Consider the following 24,083-nt stretch of genomic DNA (forward strand, 5'->3'; position numbering starts at 1 on the left):
ATGTAGAAGTGTGTTTGGGCACCCATTTGACTGTACTTCCCATTTTACAGATAAGAAAATAGAGGCCAAATGTGACAATGAATATATATATGTTCATGTAAAACTGAAAAATTGTGTTCTACACTGGAATTTGACACAACACTGTAAAATGATTATAAATCAATAAAAAAAATGTTTAAAAAAAATGAAAATGGAGGCCAAAGATTCAGATCTTCCCAGCAGAATGAGGAGCTGTTTGTCTAGATTTGTTATTCCATCTTATGTCGCTTCTCAGAGGTAGGTCAGAAAGAATGGATTTACAAAAGAAACTCGTCACCAATGTTTAAATCAAAAAGAGAGAAAATGATTAAAACAAAACTTTAATCTTGACAGAATCCTTAAAGATCATCTGATTGTGGTTGATGTAAGTGGCTCAGATAGGAGTTACAACTCATAGCTTTGCTTGGCCTTGGAATCAGGGATCACGAACCAGTCAACTTCTATTGTCTGCCCACCCTCTACAGCCTGAGATCGGGATTGGCTCTTTCATATGTTCCATCTGATATCATTCTTTCATCATTCTTATGAAGCAGGGATTATAATTCTTCTTTTTTTAATTGAGGAATTGAAGCTTAGAGATTTGTTTTTCAAGCCTTGCCTGAAGGCACTCAGTCAGTTGGTGATAAGGATGTCCCGGGACTGCTAGATCAGGATTAAAATCAAGTTTATCTCAAAAAAAAAAAAAATTACTGAAACACATTGTATGTGCCAGTTCCTGGTCTGTGTTAGTCCAATACTTGTTCTGGTCCATATTGTTTTCTCAAATATGCCCCAGAGTAGCCAGCTTTGTAAAAAAAAAAAAAAGAACAACCTTGAGGTGAGATGACCATCATTGATGGAGGTTTTCAGCTCCTAAGCTCATGGGAAGAGGACCTGAAACACAGTCCCTTGCTACAAAATAGATTTGCTCAACCCTAAATAATGGCATGCCATTTTCTTAGGCAAATTGAAATCCCCAAGTATGAATTTTCATAGCATAAAGAAAAAAATGATTTTGGAATATTCCATATATTGTCAGAATTTTAAAAAACTACTCACCATCATAATATATAGTTTGAGTCGATTGCTTTATTGCAAGAGACATTTTCTTCACAAATTACCTCCAACCTGTTTTACCAGAATTGCTTCTCACGAGATTTCTAGATGCATTCCATTACATAATACTTCCTGCTGGTCTCTGCTTACTGCCATAATATTCGAACTTGCTTATTACTGTCCCAACGTGGAATCCCTTCCATCCTCAACTTCTCCATCTATGCAAACTCTTCTTTCTTTCAAGTTTCCATGAAAATGCCCTTTCCTGCATGAAATTCTTCTTGATTCTCTGTCTTTGAGAAAGAGGAGAGGAAGGCAACATTTATTGACCTCCAACTTTGTACCAGGACCTATGCCAAGAGCGTGGTATCTTTTATCTCATTGAATTCATCCCAGTTACTAACTGGTACATATTATAAGTATGGAAGGAAAAGAAAGGAATGTCTTAATGAGTTTGTGTTCAGAATCCCAAGTGTTCTAATTACAAAGGTTCTGATGTAATAACGTAAAGACATATCCTTTTTGTGGGTGATGGGGCATCTATATATAATTGATTTAAACACGTTTGCTAATTATCTTTGTTCCACATGGCACTGCTGATGGAGAATTGTCACAAATAGGTGGACAGCTAGATACTCAGAAACAATTAAGACTCAAGCTCTGCTGTGTGTATTTCAAGGATGAGTTTATCTTCTATTTTGGAATATAGACATTTCCTCATATTTTATCTCAATATTATGCCCACATTCCCAGCTCAAGACCATTCATTCTTACAAATCCAAAGAAATGCTATCATTTTGGCAAGCAATATGTTCTACAGCTGAACAAAGACTATTTTTTGAAAGCATCAGAGATCTACTGAAAATTACTGTCTGCAGAGATTTGGAGAGTTAGGTTAGGAAATGGTGGATGCAGAAGGGACAATTCTGATTTTTCTCACAGAGCAGGTTTTGAAGGCTGGAAAGGGCAGAACAGATCTGTTGATTAGCTCGCTGACTTTGGAAATTTATGTTTCTTACCAGGGCTGTCTATGCTGGAGAAGGCTGTCTAAAGGAGCCTAGCCCATAGTTTGAAAGGGGAAATGTTTTCAGCCTAAGCATTTTTCCCCCACCCTCATTGGTCTTTTCCCCAAGAGTTCATACAGGTCATTCCCTCATTATTCATTTCAGAGCAAGCAGGGGCTCTCTGCCACTGTCCAGATGGGTGCATGCCCTGTGCTCTCAGTCCCAGCCATCCACCCTGGACCTTCACACACATAACGCAGGGTAGTTCCTCCCGAGCCAAAGGCATGGTGGGAAAAAGATGTCTGTTTCTCCAAAGACATGGAATATCTCTGAGCCTGTGAGTCTCCCCCAGAACACTGCTCTTAAAATAAGTGATGTAAAGGCAAAGATTTTTAATTTTAAGGGTCTCCGTTTAAGAATACAACTTTTGCTGAGTTCCAAGCAAATCAGATGGCCACAGTTCCTCCTGTGCAGAGTTGCTGCTGCCGAGATCCTGTGATGATCCGCAGTCTGGATGCACTTAGCCTGGACTGTGCGTCTCAGACCTTCATACGCACACACGTGGCCCCAGGTCTTGTTAAAACACAGGTTCTGATTCTGTAGGTGTGGCTTAGAAAATAGCACAGTCAAACTGAGGTTTATTCTATTACTGAACCAAAACTTTTCCTTGAAATGGATATAACGGACTAGAAGGGGAAAGCCAACAAAAATTATTGTTTTTAAGTATTTTGCTTCAGTATGAGCTGAATATACAGACAACTGCTTTGTTAGGCTCACCAGGGGAGAGGGGTGGCATTCAGACTGAAATAACCTGGGCAGAATTGTCGACACCTTTATGGTTTAGCAGAGACTTGGGTGAGTTTCATGTGCAGTGATTGAGGTCACTGGGTCAATGATACGGTTCTAAGCATCTGTAAGCATTTGGCAAACATTTACTGTACTGGATCCATGCCTGGCCGGGCTAGGCTTGGGAAATCCAAAGGGCTTTGCCCTAAAGGATACCATTGTCTTTTGGCCAAGATTTCAGCATTTTGACTTTTGCTTCTATTGTTCCCTCAGACATCCAGACATCCTACCTTTATGTTAAGGAATCTCAGGCTATGGGTTTGCATTCCGTTATTAGCCTGTGCATGAAAGTTAAGTGTATCCACCTGTTTCACTGAGTAGCCATGGGAAACGTTTTGTGCATGTGCTTTGGGAGGGAAGAAAGAGGAAAGACATTTATCTTAGTTCTCTGCTTCCTATGATGACCTGAGGCTTTCATTTTAATAAGGAATTCCTCTCTTGGCAGAGAAGGAAAGCAGATGGTGTATCTTTAAGTACATAATGTATGCTTCCTCCACATATTTTTTTTTTTTGAAGAGCATGAAGTCTGATTGAGGGAAGTGAACTCATGCTGTGATTAACAGGCATTGCAGTTGGGGTGCCTGGGACAGCTTCCATATGCACCAAGGTGATGGCTTTTCCTGATCCCCACTGCCATCTGCATCCTCACAGGATTTGTAAGAACAACTGTTACTCAAAGAGAGACCATATGATTCCAGTCAGCACAATGACCATTTCATATAACCTGCAAGGGCTTTCTGAGAACTGTAAGTAAAGATTAGATCTCTGCTAATATAGTTTTAGGTAATTCTGGCAAACTCATTATCAAAGTTCTTATATAAGCTGCTGAAGAAGTAATTCTCCCATTTTTTTTTTCCTTTGCTTACTCTGAACGTAAGGTTATTGTTGTTTAAATATATTCGTTTAAAAATACACCTTTCTGTATACACGCTACTCTATATAAAATAAACAACAAGGTCCTACTGTGCAGCACAGGGACCTGTATTCAAAGGCTTGTAATAACCCGTAATGAAGAAGAATATGAAAAATTGTATATACGTGTACCTGAATCACTATGTGGTACAGCAGAAACTAACACAATATTGTAAATCAATTACACTTCAATTTAAAAAATACCTTTCTGCAGACAATATACGGGAGAGCATCTTTATAGCCTTATGTGGCAGGATCAACCTTTTCCAAAAGGTGATTGTGAATTTTCAGGAAAATGCCGTACATGATTGCAACAAATACTTATTCAGAGGATGTCAGGTAGAGTCCTTTGGCCTCTAGAAAGCAAAATCCCAGCTCAGAATTGTGTAAACAACGAGGGACCGTCTGGGCTCACAGGATTGGAGACACAGAAGAGTCGGCTCTCGGGGGAACGTGATCTAACCGTCCGGTCCTGTTTCTCTGTGCTTCTCTTGGCTCTGCCATTTCCTCGTGAATCGGCATCAGTCTCAAGCTGAGCGCAAAGGCTGGGGCAGTTCCAGCTCGTATATGTGCGTTTGGATGCTCATAGTGTTGGAGAAAGGGCTACTCCTGGAAAAATCTCTCAGACAAAAAACATTCCCACTAAATGTCTCCTCAGCTCCTGCCCGACCACTGTTCTTTCCCCTTCAGGCCATGTGGAATTCCGTGAAGTTTTGTTTGAGAGTCTGAAAACCCAAGTTCATACTCAACCTCATGTCAAAGGATTAAGGAAGATTGATTACACATATGGGCCACTTTTCACAGAGGAAATAGTGTATCTGTCAACCACAGCAAGTCCAGCCTGGCTGTTCAAGCAGGCACACAAAGGCCACTGATGACTTCTTTCTGGCCCTTTCTGTTTGCTGTTCCCAGGTCTCACCTCCGGAAGGCTCCGAGGAGAGAAAATCAGAGCCTCTAGTTCTACTGATCAGGAAACATCCAACCTTTATCTCTAAAGCCTGTTTCATTACGTGCATCAGATTTAGAGTTTTTACAGAGCAAGAGGGTATCCCTGGGCCTTTGGTTTATCTGAGATTGTAATGACGTTGCCCCTTTAATCAAGATGCTGGGGTGTGGGGAAGTCAACTCTTAGCTGAATTTTAAAAGTAATGAAAATCTCCTACCCTTTGCATCTTGCTTGCCATCATGGATACCTAGGGAAGTGCCCAGCCTTTCCTGTATCTGTGGTTCTGGAACTGGCAGCACTGGCCTTGTCACACTGGTCCACTCCATGGAGAGTATGGGGTCAGAAACGTCGCAATGGGATGTCAGACCAGAAAGGCTATGTGTGCGTGCATCTGTGTGTGTCTGTGTGTTTTGGTATATCTGACAAGTATAACAGGCCTTTTGCAACACTACAAAAGATCTTATGAGAAATATGTTTAATTAACTTAGAGGATATTGTAAATCTAAGGAAAAGTTAAAGATTTTCAAATATATTTTTTAAATTATGGTATAATTTACTTACAGTGAAATGTACAAATATTAATCACACAGTTTGATATATTTCTGGGTATTTGTTTTAACTGAGGCAAAATGGACATAACGTGACATGCATGGACCTTAAGAACAATTTGATCCATTTTGATAAATTAAACCCCTCAAAATATTAAAACATTCTGTCAACCCAGAAAGTTCCTCAGGTCTCCTTGTCCATCCCCATGAAACACAGGCAGCCACTCACCTGATTTCTGTCAACATAAAGGAGTTTTATCTGTTTCTGAATTTCATAAAAATAGAATTATACCCAAGGTACTCTTTTGTGTCTGACGTCTCTCGCTCAGTGTAGTGAATCTGAGATTCATCCATATTTTTACATGCATCAGTAATTCACTTTTTGATGCTGAATGACATTCTGTGGTGTGATCATATTACAATGTGTTTACACTTTCTCTTCCAATAGGCGTTTGAGTTGGTTTCAGTTTTTGGCTAGAGCACATCAGAATGTTGCACCAAGTGATGGCAAATGTTACATGTTTCTCTTGCCTGAGAAAGGTTTGTCCTCTGGAATCCTTGAGACTCCCTTTCGTCCTCATTCAATTGTCCCATAGAAAACTGACTATTTTTCTCATCCTGTTACCTGTTGCTACCATGGAAGTAAAGGCTCTTTGCATTCTTTGCATCCTGACTGTAAAATGAATTTTTCTCTAGGGATTGTTTGTTGAAGGTGTGTGTCGTTACAATGCATCTGCATTGTTGTGTATGTGTGCGTAGTTGTGTGTGTGAGATTTCCAGGAATTAGCAAGAGGAACCCATACATGTGTGTGCATAGCCGTGTGTGTGTACACAGGTGTGTGTATTCCTTCCAGAAATTAAAGGGAGGAGACTGCAGGAGTTGCTGAAGAAGACATGAAGTGTGTACCACAGAGGAGAAAAACGTAACCATAGAATATGAACATTTTCCTGGAAAATGCTGCTGGACTTGGAGTGCTAATGCATTTATCATGGCCAGCCCTCTGCACATTTTATTAAAACAAGCTGAATAATTTGCAGTGGGGGAAAATGTATGTTAGGGAATTTTACTACTCTATATTCTTTGATTGGAAGAGTAAAATGGATCTTAGGGGAAAAAAAAAACTCTCCAGATAGGGGCTGGAACTTTTCTAAAGAGGGTAAGAAATCTTACAGTTAAAATATGAAAAGCATGGTTCTCTATTAGCACGTAAGGGTAAATTTCAACTCCACAGAGATGCAATGCTCATATTTGAGGGAGCTGAATGTGAACAGGTTTCTAATAAAATGCTTAAGTGTCCATCTTGCTCAATCTTTCTAGCCATTCCCAGTCTTACAATAAATTATGTAAGCTGCATACAGTTTTGGCTTAGTGGCATTTGGGAGAAAGGATCCAAGGAGCAAGGACGCAAGTACTGTCCAGGGAAAGATGAGTGATGTTTCATTGGAAGATGAAGGGGAAGGTATAGAAGCCTAGGATGTGGAGCCAGCACAGCCAGAAGGGTAAGAAGAAGGAATGAGACACTTCCCATCCCCGATGTGTGACAGGGAGAGTGCCCTCGGGGAATAGAAATGCTGATGTGTGGGCTACGTATTTGGTGGGGGAGTTTATTTTCAAAACAAGTCAGTTGATTCTTTTCCATTATATGTTATTACAAGAAATTGAACATATTTCCCTGTACTATCCAGTAGATCCTTGTTGTTTATCTATTTTTTTAATTTTTATTTATTTTTTATTGAAGTATAGTCAGTTTACAATGTTTTGATTTCTGGCATACAGCATAATAGTTCAGTCATACATATACATATATACATTCATTTTCATATTCTTTTCCATTACAGGTTACTACAAGATATTGAATATAGTTCCCTGTGCTCTACAGTAGGTCCCTTTTGTTTATCTATTTTATATATAGTAGTTAGTATCTGCAAATCTTGAGCTCCCAGTTTATCCCTCCCCACCCACTTCCCATCCTGGTAACCATACGTTTGTTTTCTATGTCTGTGAGTCTGTTTCTGTTTTGTAAATAAGTTCCACATATAAGTGATATCGTATGATATTTTTCTTTCTCTTTCTGGCTTACTTCACTTAGAATGGCAATCTCCAGGGCTGTCCATTTTACTGCAAATGGCATTATTCTATTCTTTTGTCTGGCTGATTAGTATTCCACTGTATAAATATACCACAACTTCTTTATCCAGTCATCTGTCAGTGGACATTTAGGTTGTTTCAATGTCTTGGCTATTGTAAACAGTGCTGCTACGAACATTGGGGTTCATGTATCTTTTCAGATTAAAGTTCTCTCTGTAGTGGGATAGCTGGATCAAATGGTAAGTCTGTTTTTAGTCTTTTGATGAATCTCCATACTGTTTCCCATAATAGCTGCACCAAACTGCATTCCCACCAACAGTGTACACGGGCTCCCTTTTCTCCACATCGTCTCCAGCATTTATCATTTGTAGACTTTTTAATGATGGCCATTCAGACTGGTGTGAGGTGATACCTCTTGAAACTAACATTGTAAATCAAGTACACTTTGCTAATTTTTTTTTAATTTAGAAAACATACAATAAAGTTAGTTGATTTTTCTTTTCTGCATGAAAAATAAACCCACCAGAACCATCCATAATCTTACCTATAATTATGGCCATCCTTTTATTCAATTCTTAACAATAACAGTGAGGTAAGTTCTGCTATATTTCCTCTTGAAGTTAAAAAAAACTTTTCTGAGGCAGAGTAGGGGTAAGAAAAGTTATATTTAATGGCCACAGATCCTAGGTTTAGAAAGAAAAGAAGGAGATTGAGGGTAATAGAGACAGAAGCGGTTGGATCTGAAGACACTGTCTTTCTTCACTGCATTCTTAGTGGCCAGGACCACACTGGGAACAGGATATTTATGAATAAATACATGAATTACTTGCCCCAAAGTCACACAGTGAGAGATGGAGAAGTCGTTTTCTGCTGCTTCTGTTAAAGGTGTGCATTTTATTTCTTATAACTGATCTAACCTTTTTCATAGCTCCCTGAATCCCAGAGGGGATGGGCTACGAAAGGGGAGCAGTAGTGTTGGTCAGAAGCACCAACTTGATAATGAATATATCTCAGCCTCTTTGGATTTAAACAGTTTCATTCAGATAACCCAGCCCCCCTTCAGATAATTACTCAGCCTTTCCAATTCCCTGCCCTTTCGACTGTTCTACCAAAGATGACCTCAGGATCCATGGAGGAGTGGGTGCCCTGGACCTCACAGGAGTGACGGAGAGGATGTCCAACTCTATGTGCATGGACTCCAGTGCTGTCCTCTGGGCCTGCTGGTCTCCAGTGTGTTGTCTCTTGTCTGTTTTGTCAGGACATCCTTCTGGGAACACCCGATAGGGAACAGGGGCCAGGACTGGACTGCATTATCTTATATTACATCATGCTGGCCTTGCCCTACGTACTCTGGATTTAATACACCCTAATGGCTATGGAGACTCATGCAGGATACAGCTCTGATGAACCCTTATAATCAGCAATGTGGCTTCTATTACAAGAAATAACCACTTATAGAAGCCAGAAAGTACACAGGCCAAGACTTTTAATAGTCACTTGGAGCTACCCCACTCTTTATTACCCACAATTCACGGGGCTAACTAGGCCCTTGACAGTGACCATGTGATTGTGAAAAGGAGTTCTGTGACTGTACTCAGACCCTAACTGGTGCCCACCCGCTCCAGGATTCTGGCCAGAGGAGGACATGAGGACCCAGGATCTCTTGGTTTGCCTCCCTGCTGTCTCCTTTCCTTTTCACACATTCAGTGATCAGCAGGGGCAGATGTTTCTATTTATTTCTTCTCGTATGTTCAGAAGTGCTCAGACATGCTGTGTTCCTTAGGCCAGGAGGCCTCATGGCCTCTCCTTCATAGGCATGTGATTTGAGTACTTCAAACTAATTCTTCATATAAAACCAAAAGACAAGCGGGAAGTAGGGATGTCCTAGGATTAAATGCAACAGTTGAATGTTTTCAAAGGATGAAAGTTCCATTACGAAACAGTCGTACTTTTCCTCTTCATAGAAGGAGACAGCACAATTGTATTATTTTTCCACTTGAGACCCACTAACGAAAGAATATCCTTTGGAAATTTTTTAAACATTTTTTATTGACTTATAATCATTTTACAATGTGTCAAATTGGAAACTTTTTTAAAATTTTTTTGTTTGTTTGTTTGGGGGCAAGGTAATTCGGTTTATTTATTTATTTATTTATTTAAAAAATTTATTGAAGTGTAGTTGATTTACAAGGTGTACAGCAAAGTGATTCAGGTATACATACACATACATATATGTTTTTTCTTTTCAGATTATTTTCCATTATATGTGACTACAAGACATTGAATATAGTTCCCTGTGCTGTACAGTAGTTATTTATTTATTTTTAACAGACATCCTGGGGACTGAACCCAGGACCTCGTGTGTGCTAAGCACGCACTGTACCACTGAGCTATACCCTCCCTCCTTCCCACCTCAAGGAAAAATATTTTTAAATATGCTTCAAATCAGACTCAAGCTCACCTCAAATATATCTGTGGTTATAAGGGGCTGAGGTTGTTCCTTTTTTATTTCCTTTAGGTTATCATTAGATAGTAAAAACCGCAATGCTTGTAAGGGTGGCTTTATAGAAGGTCCTAGAAAAGTTCAGTGGGTCTAAGTCCAATGCTTAATACACACTCTGAATGCTAACATTTTTGTGTGACTCTGCACTTCACCTTCAAATTAACTTAAAAAATTTCTTTCATATGTTAGCAAGCAGCTGCCTGCATGCTAACCATTGAGATGGATGGGTAATCCTTCCAAATTGTGACAGCATCCCCAGGGACGACTTGAGGTACACCACAGGGGAGGTTACTGATGGGAATGATTTTAGATTACTCATGCCGACTTCGGAGAGCCCCACCAGCTGCGAACAGCAGTGAACCATTAGTTTTAAGTGTTACTGGGTGAGTTTAAATCTGAGATTCTCTTCGTGGGATGAAACCCCTGCAAACCGAGACTGTGGGCTTCCATCGGTTCTGACCTGCCAAAAAAGGAATCTACGCAGACAAAAACCAGAGAGGCATATGGATACTGGAAATAAAGTGTTTTTACATCTAATTGTAGTTTAGTTTTAACTCTTGATTTAAATGGTTCTAATTTCCAAAATACTGATAGACCCTTATGGAGGCATATGTGCTAAAGCATCAAGGTCAAAAACACTAGTATCTCCAAATTAGAGTCAACTCAAGGTGGTGGTTACCCTACTGTAATACTGCAGTTCATCGCTGCTACTGCTTTAAGCCAGTGGTTTTCACTTTGGCTATATATTGGAATTATATGGGATGCTTTAAAAATATATGAATGCCTGGCTGTAATCCAAAAGATCCTGATTTAATTTTTCTAGGGTGTGGTTTATGCAGCAGAAGTTTTAAAATTTTTCCAGGTGATTACAATTTGCAGTAAAGACTGAGCCTCACTGCTCTGAGCAGCAACAGGTGCTTAAATAGTTGGGTGGATGACATAAGGGCAGAGATGCATGGCTACCAAATAGCTTACTTATTGAAGGTCAAAAAGTCTTTGGTCCTTTTTGCACCAATAATCTTGATTCTAAATAGGGTCATCAACCATTTTGGTTTGCCTGAGACTGTCCTAGTCCCATACCCTGTGCAAACCAGGACTACAAGTCCCCCTCATCATAAGGCCTATGGGGGTTCCCTGTAGAGGAAACAGGAGAGAGACATGTTGGTCCAGAGCAAAGGAGAGTCTGAACTAGTTGGACAGAAAGGACAGCCCTCTGTCAGGAGGATCCCAAAGCCAACTGGTCTGGACTAGCCAATATCAATGTCAGAGGGGTCAAAGTCAAGGGGAAACCTTAGCTGTGGGACTTGTTGGCAATGCCATTTCTTGCTGTTGGCACATGCCTTGGCCGTGAGTCCAACACAGCAGGCCAAGTTCTTCTGAGAGATGCCAGTGTGGAATCAGTTTTGTCTGCCTCCTCAAGTTCATCGCTTGCTGTGGTATCTTTGCTCTTTGTTCTCCAATCATATCAATCTGGGTGGAGAATCCCTGCTCCCTCCTGGCCCTAATAATGCCATTCCACCTCCCTCCTTGAGACCTGCGCTCATGCTGGTCCTGCAGCCTCCTACTCCAGCATCACTGCGGAGGAAGAGCCATTTTTTTTTTAAGATTAATCTAATACTGTGTTTTCCAACCATTCTGATTCATTATTGTCCTCCAAAAGACACTTTTAAGACATTTTAATTTTCCTAATTGTTACCTCTTGAAATATTAATAGAACAGAGGCACTGTATATCTGTTTATGTGATGCAGCCCTTTGGAGGGCCACAAGCCATTATAATCTCTAATTTTTATTTTTTGCTTCTCCCTCCCCAGGAATCAATTTTTGCCCCCTTGGGGGCTATCTCCTCTCCACTGAGAATGCACGAGCTATGGTCGTACTCCCATAGAATTTTCTACTTCACTTTGTCTTGCTCCCACTGTACCCTGTAAAGAATTCTATCATTACATCTGTAATATTTCATAACTCATAGTTCAAATTATTGTTGACTCCATTTGTAAGGGACTAGTTCTAATTATATCCCCGGGGGGTGTATATTTATCCTTTAGCCACTGATAAGTGCCTGTCTCATGTTAAGTCTTCAATAAATATTTTGATGAAGGAATAAATATGTGGCCCAGATTTTTCCAGTCCTCATCATCTTATAATAACTGCCCCCAAGACACACACAAACCACTAATTCAGGTCTTCTGGGCTCTCTATGTCCTTCCCAAGTGATCAGGGAGTCATCAGGGAATATCCATCATTTGCTTTAAACAAGTTTTCCGATTCCTTCTGTTAAGTTAGTCCCCCTGCTCATTTGTCTCAGTGACTGTATTCTCTGTAGCACATTTTCTAAACTGCAGGAGTGTCATTTAAAGCTCTGTTTTAAGGGGTGGAACTTCATCTCTCCAGCAAACTTCCTTTGTTGTAGGAAAAGCAGCAGTACAGGTTCTCTGCTGATGAAGCGAGTAACCATCCTTTGGGCGGGGCCTCAGGGATGCGCTGGCCGAGGAATTCCTGCCACTCCAATCTCCATACCCATTAATACAGGGAAGTTAGAAGCCATAGGGCAAGATGGGGCAAATTTCAATAGCAGCACTTTGACCTTCGGATGGAATGAATTCAAGACCCAGACCACTTCCGAGAGATTCAAAGTAACTGAAATGAGTCCTCTGAGGTGAAGTTCACCAAGATGATGGGCATGGCTCTCCCCAGTGGATTAGGCAGTCAGTGAGGTGGCTGGTGCAGGTCACAGAATGAGACAATGCCAGGATTGTGACCCGGCCGCTGGGACAGGATTGGGGAACCTGGCTCCAAGTCTGACCGGAAAGTATGATCTCTCAGAGTTGCCAAAATGGAGACTCTGGTCAAAGAGATGCTGAGCATCTGTGGTGACTGAACACAGGTAGGGAGGAGCTTCCACAAGGAACCCTGAGAAACCAGAGTGGGAATAGGGCGATGGGTGTGAGCACAGGTTTGGAGGGCACAGGGACAATGAACGGGCTCCAGGATTGGACAACCCAGTCTCTTCTAGTTTGAGGATTGCATTACTTTCTTAGAGCTGATGGAACAAATTGTCATGAATTTGGTGGCTTAAAACCACAGGCATCTATCCTCTCGTAGTTCTGGAGAGCAGAAGTCCAAACTCACAGTTTTGCCTTACATAATTCAATGCTGTTGTTAGAAACATATACACTTAGCATTGTTACATCTTCTGGAAAATTCATCTATCATTGATAATATCATTAAATAATGTTCTTCTTGCCCCTGATAATTTTCCTTGCTGTGAAGACAATTTTATTTAAAATGAATATAGCTACCCTATCTTTCATTTAATTACAATCAGCATGATATATCTTTCTCCACCCTTTTACTTTTAATTTATATTTGTCTTTATATTTAACGTGGGTTTTTCATGAAAAACCTGTAGTTGGGTCTTGCATTTTTATACTTGGATTAATACCTACCATGTTCATAACTGTCTTCTATTCATTGCATTTGTTCTTTTTTTTCTCTCTTTTTCTGCTTTCTCCGGTTTTAACTGAGCATTTTATATTATTTCATTTTATCTCCTTTCTGAGCACATCAATAAGACTTCAAAAAATTTAGATGTTCTAGAGTTTATGATATACAGTTTTAACTAACCTAAAATAATACTTTAGTACCTCATGTGAAGTACAGATACTTTATAAGAGAGTATTCCCAATTTATCCCTCTCATCCCTTATAACATTGCTACCATTAATTTCACTCATCCATACGCTATAATCAATACATTGTTACTACTATTACTTTAAGCAAATAGTTATATTCTAGATTAATTAAGAACTTTAAAAATCTTATTTTAATCTTCATTTACTCCTCCTTCAATGTTCTTCCATTTTTTATATAGATCCAAGTTTCTTACCTACATCTTTTTTCTTTCTTGAAGAACATATTTTAACATTTCTTTCAGGTCTGTTGTCAATAAATTGGTTTTGTTTTTGTGAGAAAGTACTTCTCCTACACTTCTGAAGTCAATTTTGCTAAATATGGAATTTTAAGTTAGTGAGTTTTTTTTTCATTGAACACTAAATAGTTCACTCTACTCTCTTCTTATTTACATGGTTTCTGATTAGAATTCTGCTGTTATTATGGTCTTTGTTCCTCTATAAGTTCTGTCTTCTTTCAAAATCAATTCTTTGGTTTTCTGAGGCTTGAATATGATAGTCCTAGCTGTAAGGTTTTGTTTGTTTGTTTGTTTGAAATAACATGTAAGAACCAAAGAAATCACAACTTGAATGAGAAAAAACAATCAAATGACATCACACTGAGGTAAATCTGATGTTGCAGTTATATGACAAGGATTTGAGAACAGCTCTCATAAAAATGCTTTAATGATCAATTATAAATTCTCTTGGAACAAATTAAAAATAGAAGATCCCATCAAAGAAATAGAAGTTATAAAATATAAAATAGAAATTATAGAACCAAAAATACAGTAGCATAAATAAAAATTGCTAGAAATCTTGATAGTTGAGTGGAGATGACAGAGGGTAGAATTAATGCTCAAGAAAAAAAGAAAAATCAGCAGGACAGATGAAGCCAGATTGGCATGATATTGATAAATGATGAAAGTGTGTGATGGGTACATGAAATCTATCATCCTGTTCTCTCTACTTTTGTTCCAACTTAAAAACTCCCATAATAAAACATTCTTTAATTTTGGTTATAGAAGCTTTGTAAGAAAGAAGATAGAAAAAATGTACATAAACAGGGGGATAGATTGGTGGAGAAAAGCTGATACATGAATACATTTTTTTAAGTAAAGGAAATATGAAATACTCATATTCGCTCTTGAATTCCATAATCATGTAAATGATCACTTTTTAAACTGATAGATATTGAGATACTTCTGCTATGGACTTAAAAAAATTCTATGTATTTTTATACAATATTAGTATAAAATAATTTTATACAAAATATACAATATTTTTACCCAATAAAACCTTTTTAAAATTTAAGAAAAACTCATCTACACGCTCAAATCTGCTTTCTTGGTCACAAATACCACAGAACCCCACCTAGTTTCTTCAATATTTGAAGGAATCAACAAAATTGACCAAACACAGCAGAGAATTGTTCATTCTCCCTGTCCCTTCTTGCTAATTAAATGCTTTGTGTTTGCCATGGGAAAGGAAGGTGGGGGAATTTTGCATTTCCAATTAATTGCAGATGCAGGAACACACCAGTTGTGTGATAATTTGCATCACTGGTCCACTGGACAGCTCTGGCCAGTGGGTGGGGATGGGTGGGGTTCAAACCCCTTTACCCAAGGGGCTTCCTCTTTGTCCTTGCCACAGAGCTGACATTTGTGAAAACCCTCTACCCTTTCTTTTGTTGTCTCTATTTTTCCTGACCTCTACATATCCCTCTGATGTATTTCTTGTGGTTGTAGGCCTCCTAGGCTATTTTGAGATCTAATAACTTTGTTGTTGGTGTGGCTCAAAGCTATAGAATAAAGACAGAACGACAATCAAGAAAGCACCAGCATTTCTTGGCTAAAATACTAACTCCTTTTCCATAAATCATTGACAGGACCTTCAGAAAGGCAAGGTCGGCTGGTGGTAGCTTTCAGAAAGGGCTCATATTATATAATCCCCAGGCCCTGAGGCCACCCAGAGTTGATTGTTTTCTCCTTGTTTTGGGGTATGAGTATGCATGTGTCAGAGTGTGGGAATTCAAACACATGTGCTGGATGCTAAAACACACATGTGGCCTTAAACATTCAGCTCTGTCTGCTCCACACCCTGACATTAAAACAAGTTGTCTTTTGGAATAAGATTCTATTGCCTAGACTCTTAGTTGAACAGGATTTTAAACTCGTGAACTTTGTTTACTTTAAACGTTGAAAAAGATTAAGAACCGTCAAATCAACCAGGTAGTCCTTGTTCTCAGCATCCTGTTAAATTTCAAAATCTGAAAAGTGAATGTTGCAGATGAAGTTAGGGTCCTGGAGGTCAGCCTGTGGATGCCACAGCATGCTGTTGTGAACTGACCATGTTTGCCTGGAGCTCTGTCACTGGGCTACATGGAGAGGAAAGGACGGGAGACAAGCCATTAGCAGCAGGTCAGTATAAGTCGAATGGTGCTTATGCAGTGCTTTGACATGGATTTTCTCATTTTATCCTCACCATGACTCTGCACAGAGATGAGTAAGACAAAGAGACCTAAGGCTGGCTAGCCATTTCATCGATTCATTCATTTATTCACCTATTAATGCATTCACCATTTACTGCATCTTATTCTGTGCTGTTCACTGTACTCCAAGCCTGGGATATATTTATTAGAAAAACAAGCATGGCTCTTCCTCTCATGGAATTCATACACTAGTGGAGAAGGGATATATAATCACAGCAATAATTAAATAATCACAGACTGAGATAAACAACATGAAGGAATGTGATCTGCTTTTGGAGACCACATCACATAAGAACATGGCTTAGACTCACCAGGTCATGGAGAAGGTGATGACGAACCTAGGATCTGAAGGGTGATTAGAGGCAGGCAGACCAACAGGGCTGAGTAGGGAAAGAGCTTTCCAGACAGAAGTTCCAGTGCATGACAAGGTTCCGTAGCTGGAGGGATGACAGCATTTCTAAAAAACTGAAACAAGGGCAGTGTGGCTGAGGTCGGAGAGTGATTTGGAAAATGAGGCAAAAGGAGAAATGGGTAAGTTGCAGATCACGCAGAGCCACCTTGCGAATTTTGTCACGAGCCTCAGAGCAATGGGAAATTGCTACAGAGATGTCCTGGTTGCCAGATGGACGAAGGCTTGGAGGTGAAATCCATTATTATCGTCAGTTTGAGCAAGAATAGTTGATAGCTTAAATGGGCTATTGGCAGTGCAGACGGAGACATCTGGACGGGTATCAAGATTATTTAGGAAACAAAACCAACAACACTTGCGTGATGAATTGGGTATCACAGTTGAAGGAAATTAAAATGACAAAGACGATTCCTAGTTCTCTGGCCCATGCAACTGAATAGATTCAAGTGTTATTCACAGAAATAGCACCAGAAGAGGGCTGGGCTGGGGTGCAGAGAAATTCAAAGATTGGTCCTGGCTTCGGACGTAATAAGATGCACGTGGCATGCAGGCCTCCAAATGGAGATTGTGAATGGCTAGTTGAATACATCGTTGTGAAGTTCAGAGCAGAGGTCCTGGATGAGACAGACATCCCTAAATCATCAGCATTTAGATGGTTCCTGCAGCTAGGGGTGCCGATGACTGTCTCGGAGAGGGGTCATGAGGAAAGACAGGAACTCAGACACAGCTTGGAGGAACTCCATCAGGTCAGCTAAGAGCAGGAAGACGAGCCTGTTATGGCTACTGAGGAAGAGACACAGGAGGATGAAAGGAAATATGAAGAGTGTCCTATGAACTGTGACAAATACTTTGGTCAGGTGAGATGGGGACGTGAAGGAAGAGGTCCTGTTAGATGTGATGTGACGACGTGGTCCTCAGCCTCTCCACCGGATCTTCCCAACTGACATGCTAATGAGCATGTGAACAGGGTGCTTAAAGCTTAAAAGGAGGGACATTTTTTTTTTCATTTCATGGCAGTAAAACAGTTTACTGCCTCATAATAACCTTGTGACCTTATGAAAAAGGACTTAAACTCTCTTCGCTTTGGTTTCCTCATCTATAAAACTGAAACATAAAATGCAATTATATATTTATTACTATATATTATATTTATATACACAATACATGTTATGTATACACAAAAATTGTGGTTAGGTGTCCTGAAGCCTTTTAATGCTTTGGCTTCCTCATCTGTCCTTATCAGACTGTCCTCACCCTACATTGGTTCAATCATGCTCAGGACCCTTGGCTTTGCCATTCACACACCCAACTTTGGACTTTCCTGCTCCTTGAATCTGAGACATCAGCTTGTTTCCATGTTTGGGTACCAATCTCAGCCTTCGAAGTGGAGGAGACAACCGAGACACCTAGGGCTAAAGTTCATGTAGCAAGAACACTGGCGGAAATCAGCCAAGACCTCCACAGACAAGGACACGCTGTCTATGTTTCCTTCACATAAACCAAAAATCTTTTCAAATAAAATTCTTCAACTTCATGTCCAAAGGTACAAACAATGTGTCATGACGGATGAGTTTAACCAGTTGGCTTTTAATATTACCTTAGACCAGACTTTCTCAACTTTGACATTATTACTATTAACACTTTGGGTAGGTTTTGTGTGTGTGTGTGTGGTGTGTGGAGGGACTGTCCTGAGCATTGCATGATATTTGTCAACATCTCTGGTCTTTCCTCACTACATGTCAGTAGCTATGACAACCAAAAATGTCACCAGGTATTGATTGCCACATGTCCTCTGGAGAGGTAAGCAAACTCACCCTTGGTTGAGAATCGCTGTCTTCAACACTTATCTTCCTGTGCCGTGTTGCTGTTCTTTGCAACCCTCACTTTGGAAACAAGTAGCAAATCCCTGGGGCCTCACGTAAAAAAGTGCTTGCCAGTCCCCTTAATACTTCCATTCAGGATTCCTGGGTGCACAGCAAAATAGAAACTCATCAGTTTCGTTTTGTTTTACTGCCATGCCGTAGGGGAAAAGCAAATTTATCTGGGTGTGCACGAGTGAGATAGAAAGATGTATTTTTGTAACACAATTAAGAGTGGGGAGAAATCGCATGCAATTAGGTTGGAAAATGCCTTGTTTAACATGCATTTGGCATAACATAGCCAGGAAGTTGCAAATTATAGAATATAGATTTTCATTATCAGGTCTGCATAAAGACCCGGATTTGCAGGTGGGTGGAAAGTATGTAAATTGTTTGATGCTGTTAACTAAGGCTTAATATTTTTCTACCTCAATTTTTACTGCTGTTTCTTTAAGCACATCTGCTATATTTGCATTTTTTTTTCAATTGCTCTTTTTTGTAGTATGTTCCTATCATGGTCTCTGCCATAGGCTATCAACAGCGTATGGAAAATAATTTCATAGTCTTCAAAGGCTGGAAAGAGTAGAGAAGGGACATCTGACTGTCTCTAGCCTGGGCACACCCAGTGTGACTGGGAAACCATGGAATCTGTTTTCTCATTGGCCAAAAGGGAAGGGGGGGGGTGTGGTCACTATTCATTTTCTAGTTCCCACAGGACTCCCTGACTTTTTAAAAAATAATTCATCACTTGATCATTTTAAGGATTTTTTTTTTTTGGAAATTCAGTTCATCATGTCTATTGTTTTGTACGACACATTCCATCTGGCCTTTATTTTTTGCCAGTAATCTGCCTGTCTTAGTGCAAACCCTAGCTTACCATGGAGTAGCTGGAAAATTTAACTCTATATTCAGGGTGATGAGCAAAATATATAAAATTGGTGCTGCACGGACCAGATGGGAGCACAAACCAGGAGCAGATACTGGTGACTCCTACTGTGCAGAATGTTAAACTCTAAGTCATTGGATCCTGGAAAAGCACAGAGGTTGAGGGTGGCCAAAGGGGGTTAAAGGGGAGAGGACCAAGAGCGGGGCCTGGAGCAGTGGGAGGCCAGGAGTGTGTCAGGTAGCAGGCTCATCGCTAGTATCCAACGTGGCCGTATTTTGATATTTTAAAAGCAACACACTGTGTGCACCAAGCCTGATTGCTCTACAACTACACTTAGAGCTTTTTTGCAAATATAAACTAAAATTTTTTATTTACTTTTTGTCTATTTTGCTGCAATGTTCAAGGAAAGACCAGATCTTAAAAAAAAAAAAAAGTTTATTTAGAAAGTATCATAGCGTAAACAAATTGTACCACTTTTTCTTTTAAAACAAGACTTGTGATGCAAAGCTGAAGCCACTCATGAGGACTGCGCTTTTCTAGAACGTTGGTTTTATTTTAAACAAACATCTGTGAACCATACGTGATTAATAAAGATTTCCTTTAAGGCAAAAAAAAAAAAAAAAAAAAAAAAAGTAGTGGCGAAAACCCTGAAGTGTTAAGACCTGAATCCAAGACTCAGCTCAGCCACTTGCTAAGTAAGACTTTGAACAAACCATTTCTCTAACCTTAAGTTCCTTGCCAACAAAATAAGGGCGATGTCCTAGATAACAAATTCTGTTGCTTCGAGATTAGCATCTCATACTGCTAAGTCATCCCCGCATTGCCTTCAGAGACTGTTGAAAAATAATCAGCAATCAGAATGCTTAGTCACAATCTTCAATTATAAGAAGAAAATGGATCCTTCTGTAGGCCTGGCCCATTTCGGGGCAGGATGGAGGAGGAGGCAGAAGGAAGTGGAGGGTGTACTAGGCGGGGAGGGGGGCTATCTCTCCCAGCTGCTCTTATGATGAGGAAATAACTACTTAATGGCTGGGCGATTTATAAAGCAGCTGCCGGTGGTGTAGGGACACAGCTGTTGTAAGAAGAAAAAAAAGCACTCGACTTTTTCTTCTCGATATCCCACAGCAGACAAATTAGCCGTGTCGCTTTGAAATAAATGATTTAACTCCCGGTGAGGAATGTTCTTGAGAATCCCTTGATGAGTAAGGGTCTGAAGGGTTGATAAAGTTTCAAAGCTCACATTTTGGGAATAAATCTTCAAAGCATGAGAACCTGACAGAAATAGCAGCTCATAGGAAGTATATACGGCCTCCCCCCAACCCCGCTTGATAGTGCTATAATTGATGGTCATTATTTTTACTCCCAGAGGTAAAATAAAATCAAAGTGATAACATGTCAGAGCAATTTTTCCTTTGTTTCTGGGCCAGGAAGTTGAGAACAAAAGAAGATTCCATTCTCTAATGGCATCGGCTGGGTAAGCAGGGAGTCTGGTTGGTCAGCGCAGGAGAAGGTGGCGATGGAGTGAGAATTAGATGCTCCCTCACTAAGTGTCTGAGAGCAGGTAACTGGATGAGGGGCTTTGCCTGTATTTTCTCACAGGACCCTCAGAGTCATTCGAGAAGGTCTCACGTGTCTTCACCATCCAGATGACAAAACCAAAACCCAGGTGACTTGCCGGAGCTCATCTAGCACTGATGTTTGGAATCATGTTGAGAAGTTAAAATAATGGTTAAGGGATTTCAGGTCAGCCTATTCGAACCTGGAACTGTCACTGTGTGATGCAGTGACTTGGAAAGACTTGCCCTTTGGCACCTAAGTGCAGTTCCCACTTAGCCCAGTGGCCAGCAGACTAGGAGTTCAAAGTCAGTGGCTTTAATTCTATCTGACTTCAAAGCACTTGCTCTTTGTGCCATAATTTTCTATGCCGAGAGTAACACGGGTTTGCAGGGAAAATTGAAATAAAATAGGTAAATACATCCAACTATAAGAAATCCACTTAATACTGAAAAACAGGATATGTTAGCTTTCCTAATAGTACATTTCTGTTGTTAAGAAAGAAATCTGAATCAAAGGAAATATAATTCTGATGCTTTTCAAAAGATGGTCATCGAACAGCCTTTACTCACCTCTCGTAATTTGGAGAATTAACTTGTGTGTTGTCAATGGTCCAAGCAGGACATGTGCAGTATCTTGCTTTGTGAAGAGTTGCAGGAGTCCATCTTTCAATAAATTCCCCCTGGAAGGAAGGAAATAATCACCTAATCTCATCATCTCCAGATTGAACAGGATCTGCTCTATTACAAATCTGCTTGGACAAGGAGCAGCTCCAAGGGCCAGCCTTCCTCCAGCTGTCTAAATATTTCTTAGCTCCAAAACCTGTCTTATTCTTACTTCCTCCACAAATCCTGCCCCAAGGTCTCTAGGCCACACTGACCTCTTTCTCCCTTCCAGACTTTCCAAGTCCTCTGCTTCTGTGTCACATATTTGGGAACGTGTTTTAATTATTTTGTGTTATCTTCTAGTTCATTTTAAACCAACATTTGTTCCTTGAGATTGGAGACCATACAAGAAATAATTTTTGGTCCCTGCAGAGTTCAGCCTTACAAAGGGAGGATAACAGAAGAATGAATAATACACATTCGGTTTTTAAACCCTGGAGTAAATGTTCCCATAGCTGTAATTGCTTCTCCCTCAAAAGCTGAATTTATTAATTTAATTGAGGCTGTATGAAGTCATGATGTATCGCTGACAGAGAACAAGCCTGGGTTCTCATCTTGGCTCTGCCAATTACTCTGTGAATAACCTCAACCTTGTGATCAGCTCCATGGGAAAAATAAAACCTACTCCAAAGGTGGTGGGGAAGACTGAATTACATAATTAACGAACTAAATCACCAATTTCTGATAACTAATACATGTCATTTTCTGATCTTGTTTTTTTCCTATACTGATTATTGAGACAAGCCAGGCTCCCTTGTCTATACTGAAGAAAGCGTTCTCAAGAAGAATTTAAATCTTTGGGGTTTTGACATGTTTGTAAAGCTGGGTTTATAATCCAGAGATGTGGTTTTAAAGTAGAAAAAAAACCCCACAGAACAAATATTCTACTGATAGAATGCCTCTGTGTAATGCCCTGTGAGTCATAAAAACCTATTAAGAGTCGATATTTAGGAAGGAACTCAAATATCACCTGGGTATTAGGCATCTGTGCTCCAGGTTGGTAGACTGAAGGATAAAGCAGAGAGAGATGAGACAGAAAGATGGGGGAAAGATGGGAGACCTTGCTAAATTTCTCTGATCAGACAACTCTTCTATTAAACACAATGTCTATGTCAGACTATCTCCAGTCTGGATATCTCACTCCACACTATTTCCTCAATTCTCAGCACTTGAACTTGCTTCCTAAATTAGAGTTAAGCAGATCCTACCCTAAGATATATGCTTTAGGCCCACAAAACTTGGATTTGCTCCTGGCTGGGGGAAGGAAAATTTTTAACTGTGAAACCAGTTTGAAATTTTATTATTTAACTGAACATATTCATTGTAAAAATAAGTCATTTTATGTTTAAAAGTGGCCAAGTTTTTTTTTTCTTTTTCTTTCCCTTCTGAGCTATGAAATGGATTCATCTATCCAGAGTTATAGAAAGAATCAATTATAGGTCATGGAAAGAACAGAATAGCCTATTAGGATTGAAAAATGTTAAACATGCTTATGTGTGTGTGTATTTGTGTGTATTTATACCTTATCTACGTATGTATGTATGTATGTATGTATCTATCTATCTATCTATGCATCCATCCATCCATCCATCTGTCCATCTATCTGTCCATCTGTCTATCGATCCATCTGTCCATCTGTTGATCTATCAATCTATCCATCTATCTATCCTTTATTGCTTAACACGTGATCCTTTAACAAGACTTGTAAAAAGGAGAATAATTATTTTTCATTTAAAAGTGTATTTATCATTTAAGAAAGTGTTTATGAACACTAGCTTGTAGTTAGAAGACTTAAATTTTGATCTTTGGTCAGTTTTTTTGACTTGGGAAAGTTGTTTTTCCTCTAAACACCTCAGTCTGTGTTTAATGTTAAGTGGAGATTATAGGATATATTTTAGGCTTATAGTAAGAATGAAATGAACTAATTCAAGTAAAGGCCTTAGCATAATACCTGACAGGTACAAAATGGTAACATTCAAAGAAGGGTTATTATTATCATCTTTCCTATTACTTGTTAAATATTTAGAGAGGCAAATAATTTGGTTTACCTACTTTATAGTTGGGTAGATTGCGACCAAAAGTTTAAATGTTTGCTCATAATTACTTAGGAGTTGGATATAATATAGTTTGTAAAATGTAGAAATTATCAACATCTTTCATCTTTCCCTCTTAAGAATCATTCGTTAAGAACTACAAATTATAAATATTTCCAGGCTCCGAGCTGAATATGCAAGATCTTCTGGAAACAGCAGGCAGGTGGGGTTGGATTTGGAACTTGCCTAAAAATTTAGTCCTTTTATTGCTCATGTTGCTGGAAAATCAATGTCTGGAGCCAAACAAGTTGTTTTCTTCTCTTGACAAAAAGCAGATCAGCAAGTTTTCATATTGCACTATTTTCAATGGCAGGAGCATCAACATTTTATAACAAGAAAAAAATTTAAGTTCTTCAATATTTGGAAAAGAAATGCTTGTAAAATTTTTCACATCCCTTCACCATCTGGAAAAGCAAGGTTTTTACAGTTGGTCCTGATGATCTTCAGAGTCACTAAGCATCTGGGAAAATGACCTCTTATTTAAGATATTTCCTCCACAGGACATCACAGTGTTCAACTTTCTATAATTTTACACT

The sequence above is a fragment of the Camelus ferus genome, chromosome 27, assembly GCF_009834535.1.
Source record: "Camelus ferus isolate YT-003-E chromosome 27, BCGSAC_Cfer_1.0, whole genome shotgun sequence".
In the NCBI taxonomy this organism is placed as follows: domain Eukaryota; kingdom Metazoa; phylum Chordata; class Mammalia; order Artiodactyla; family Camelidae; genus Camelus; species Camelus ferus.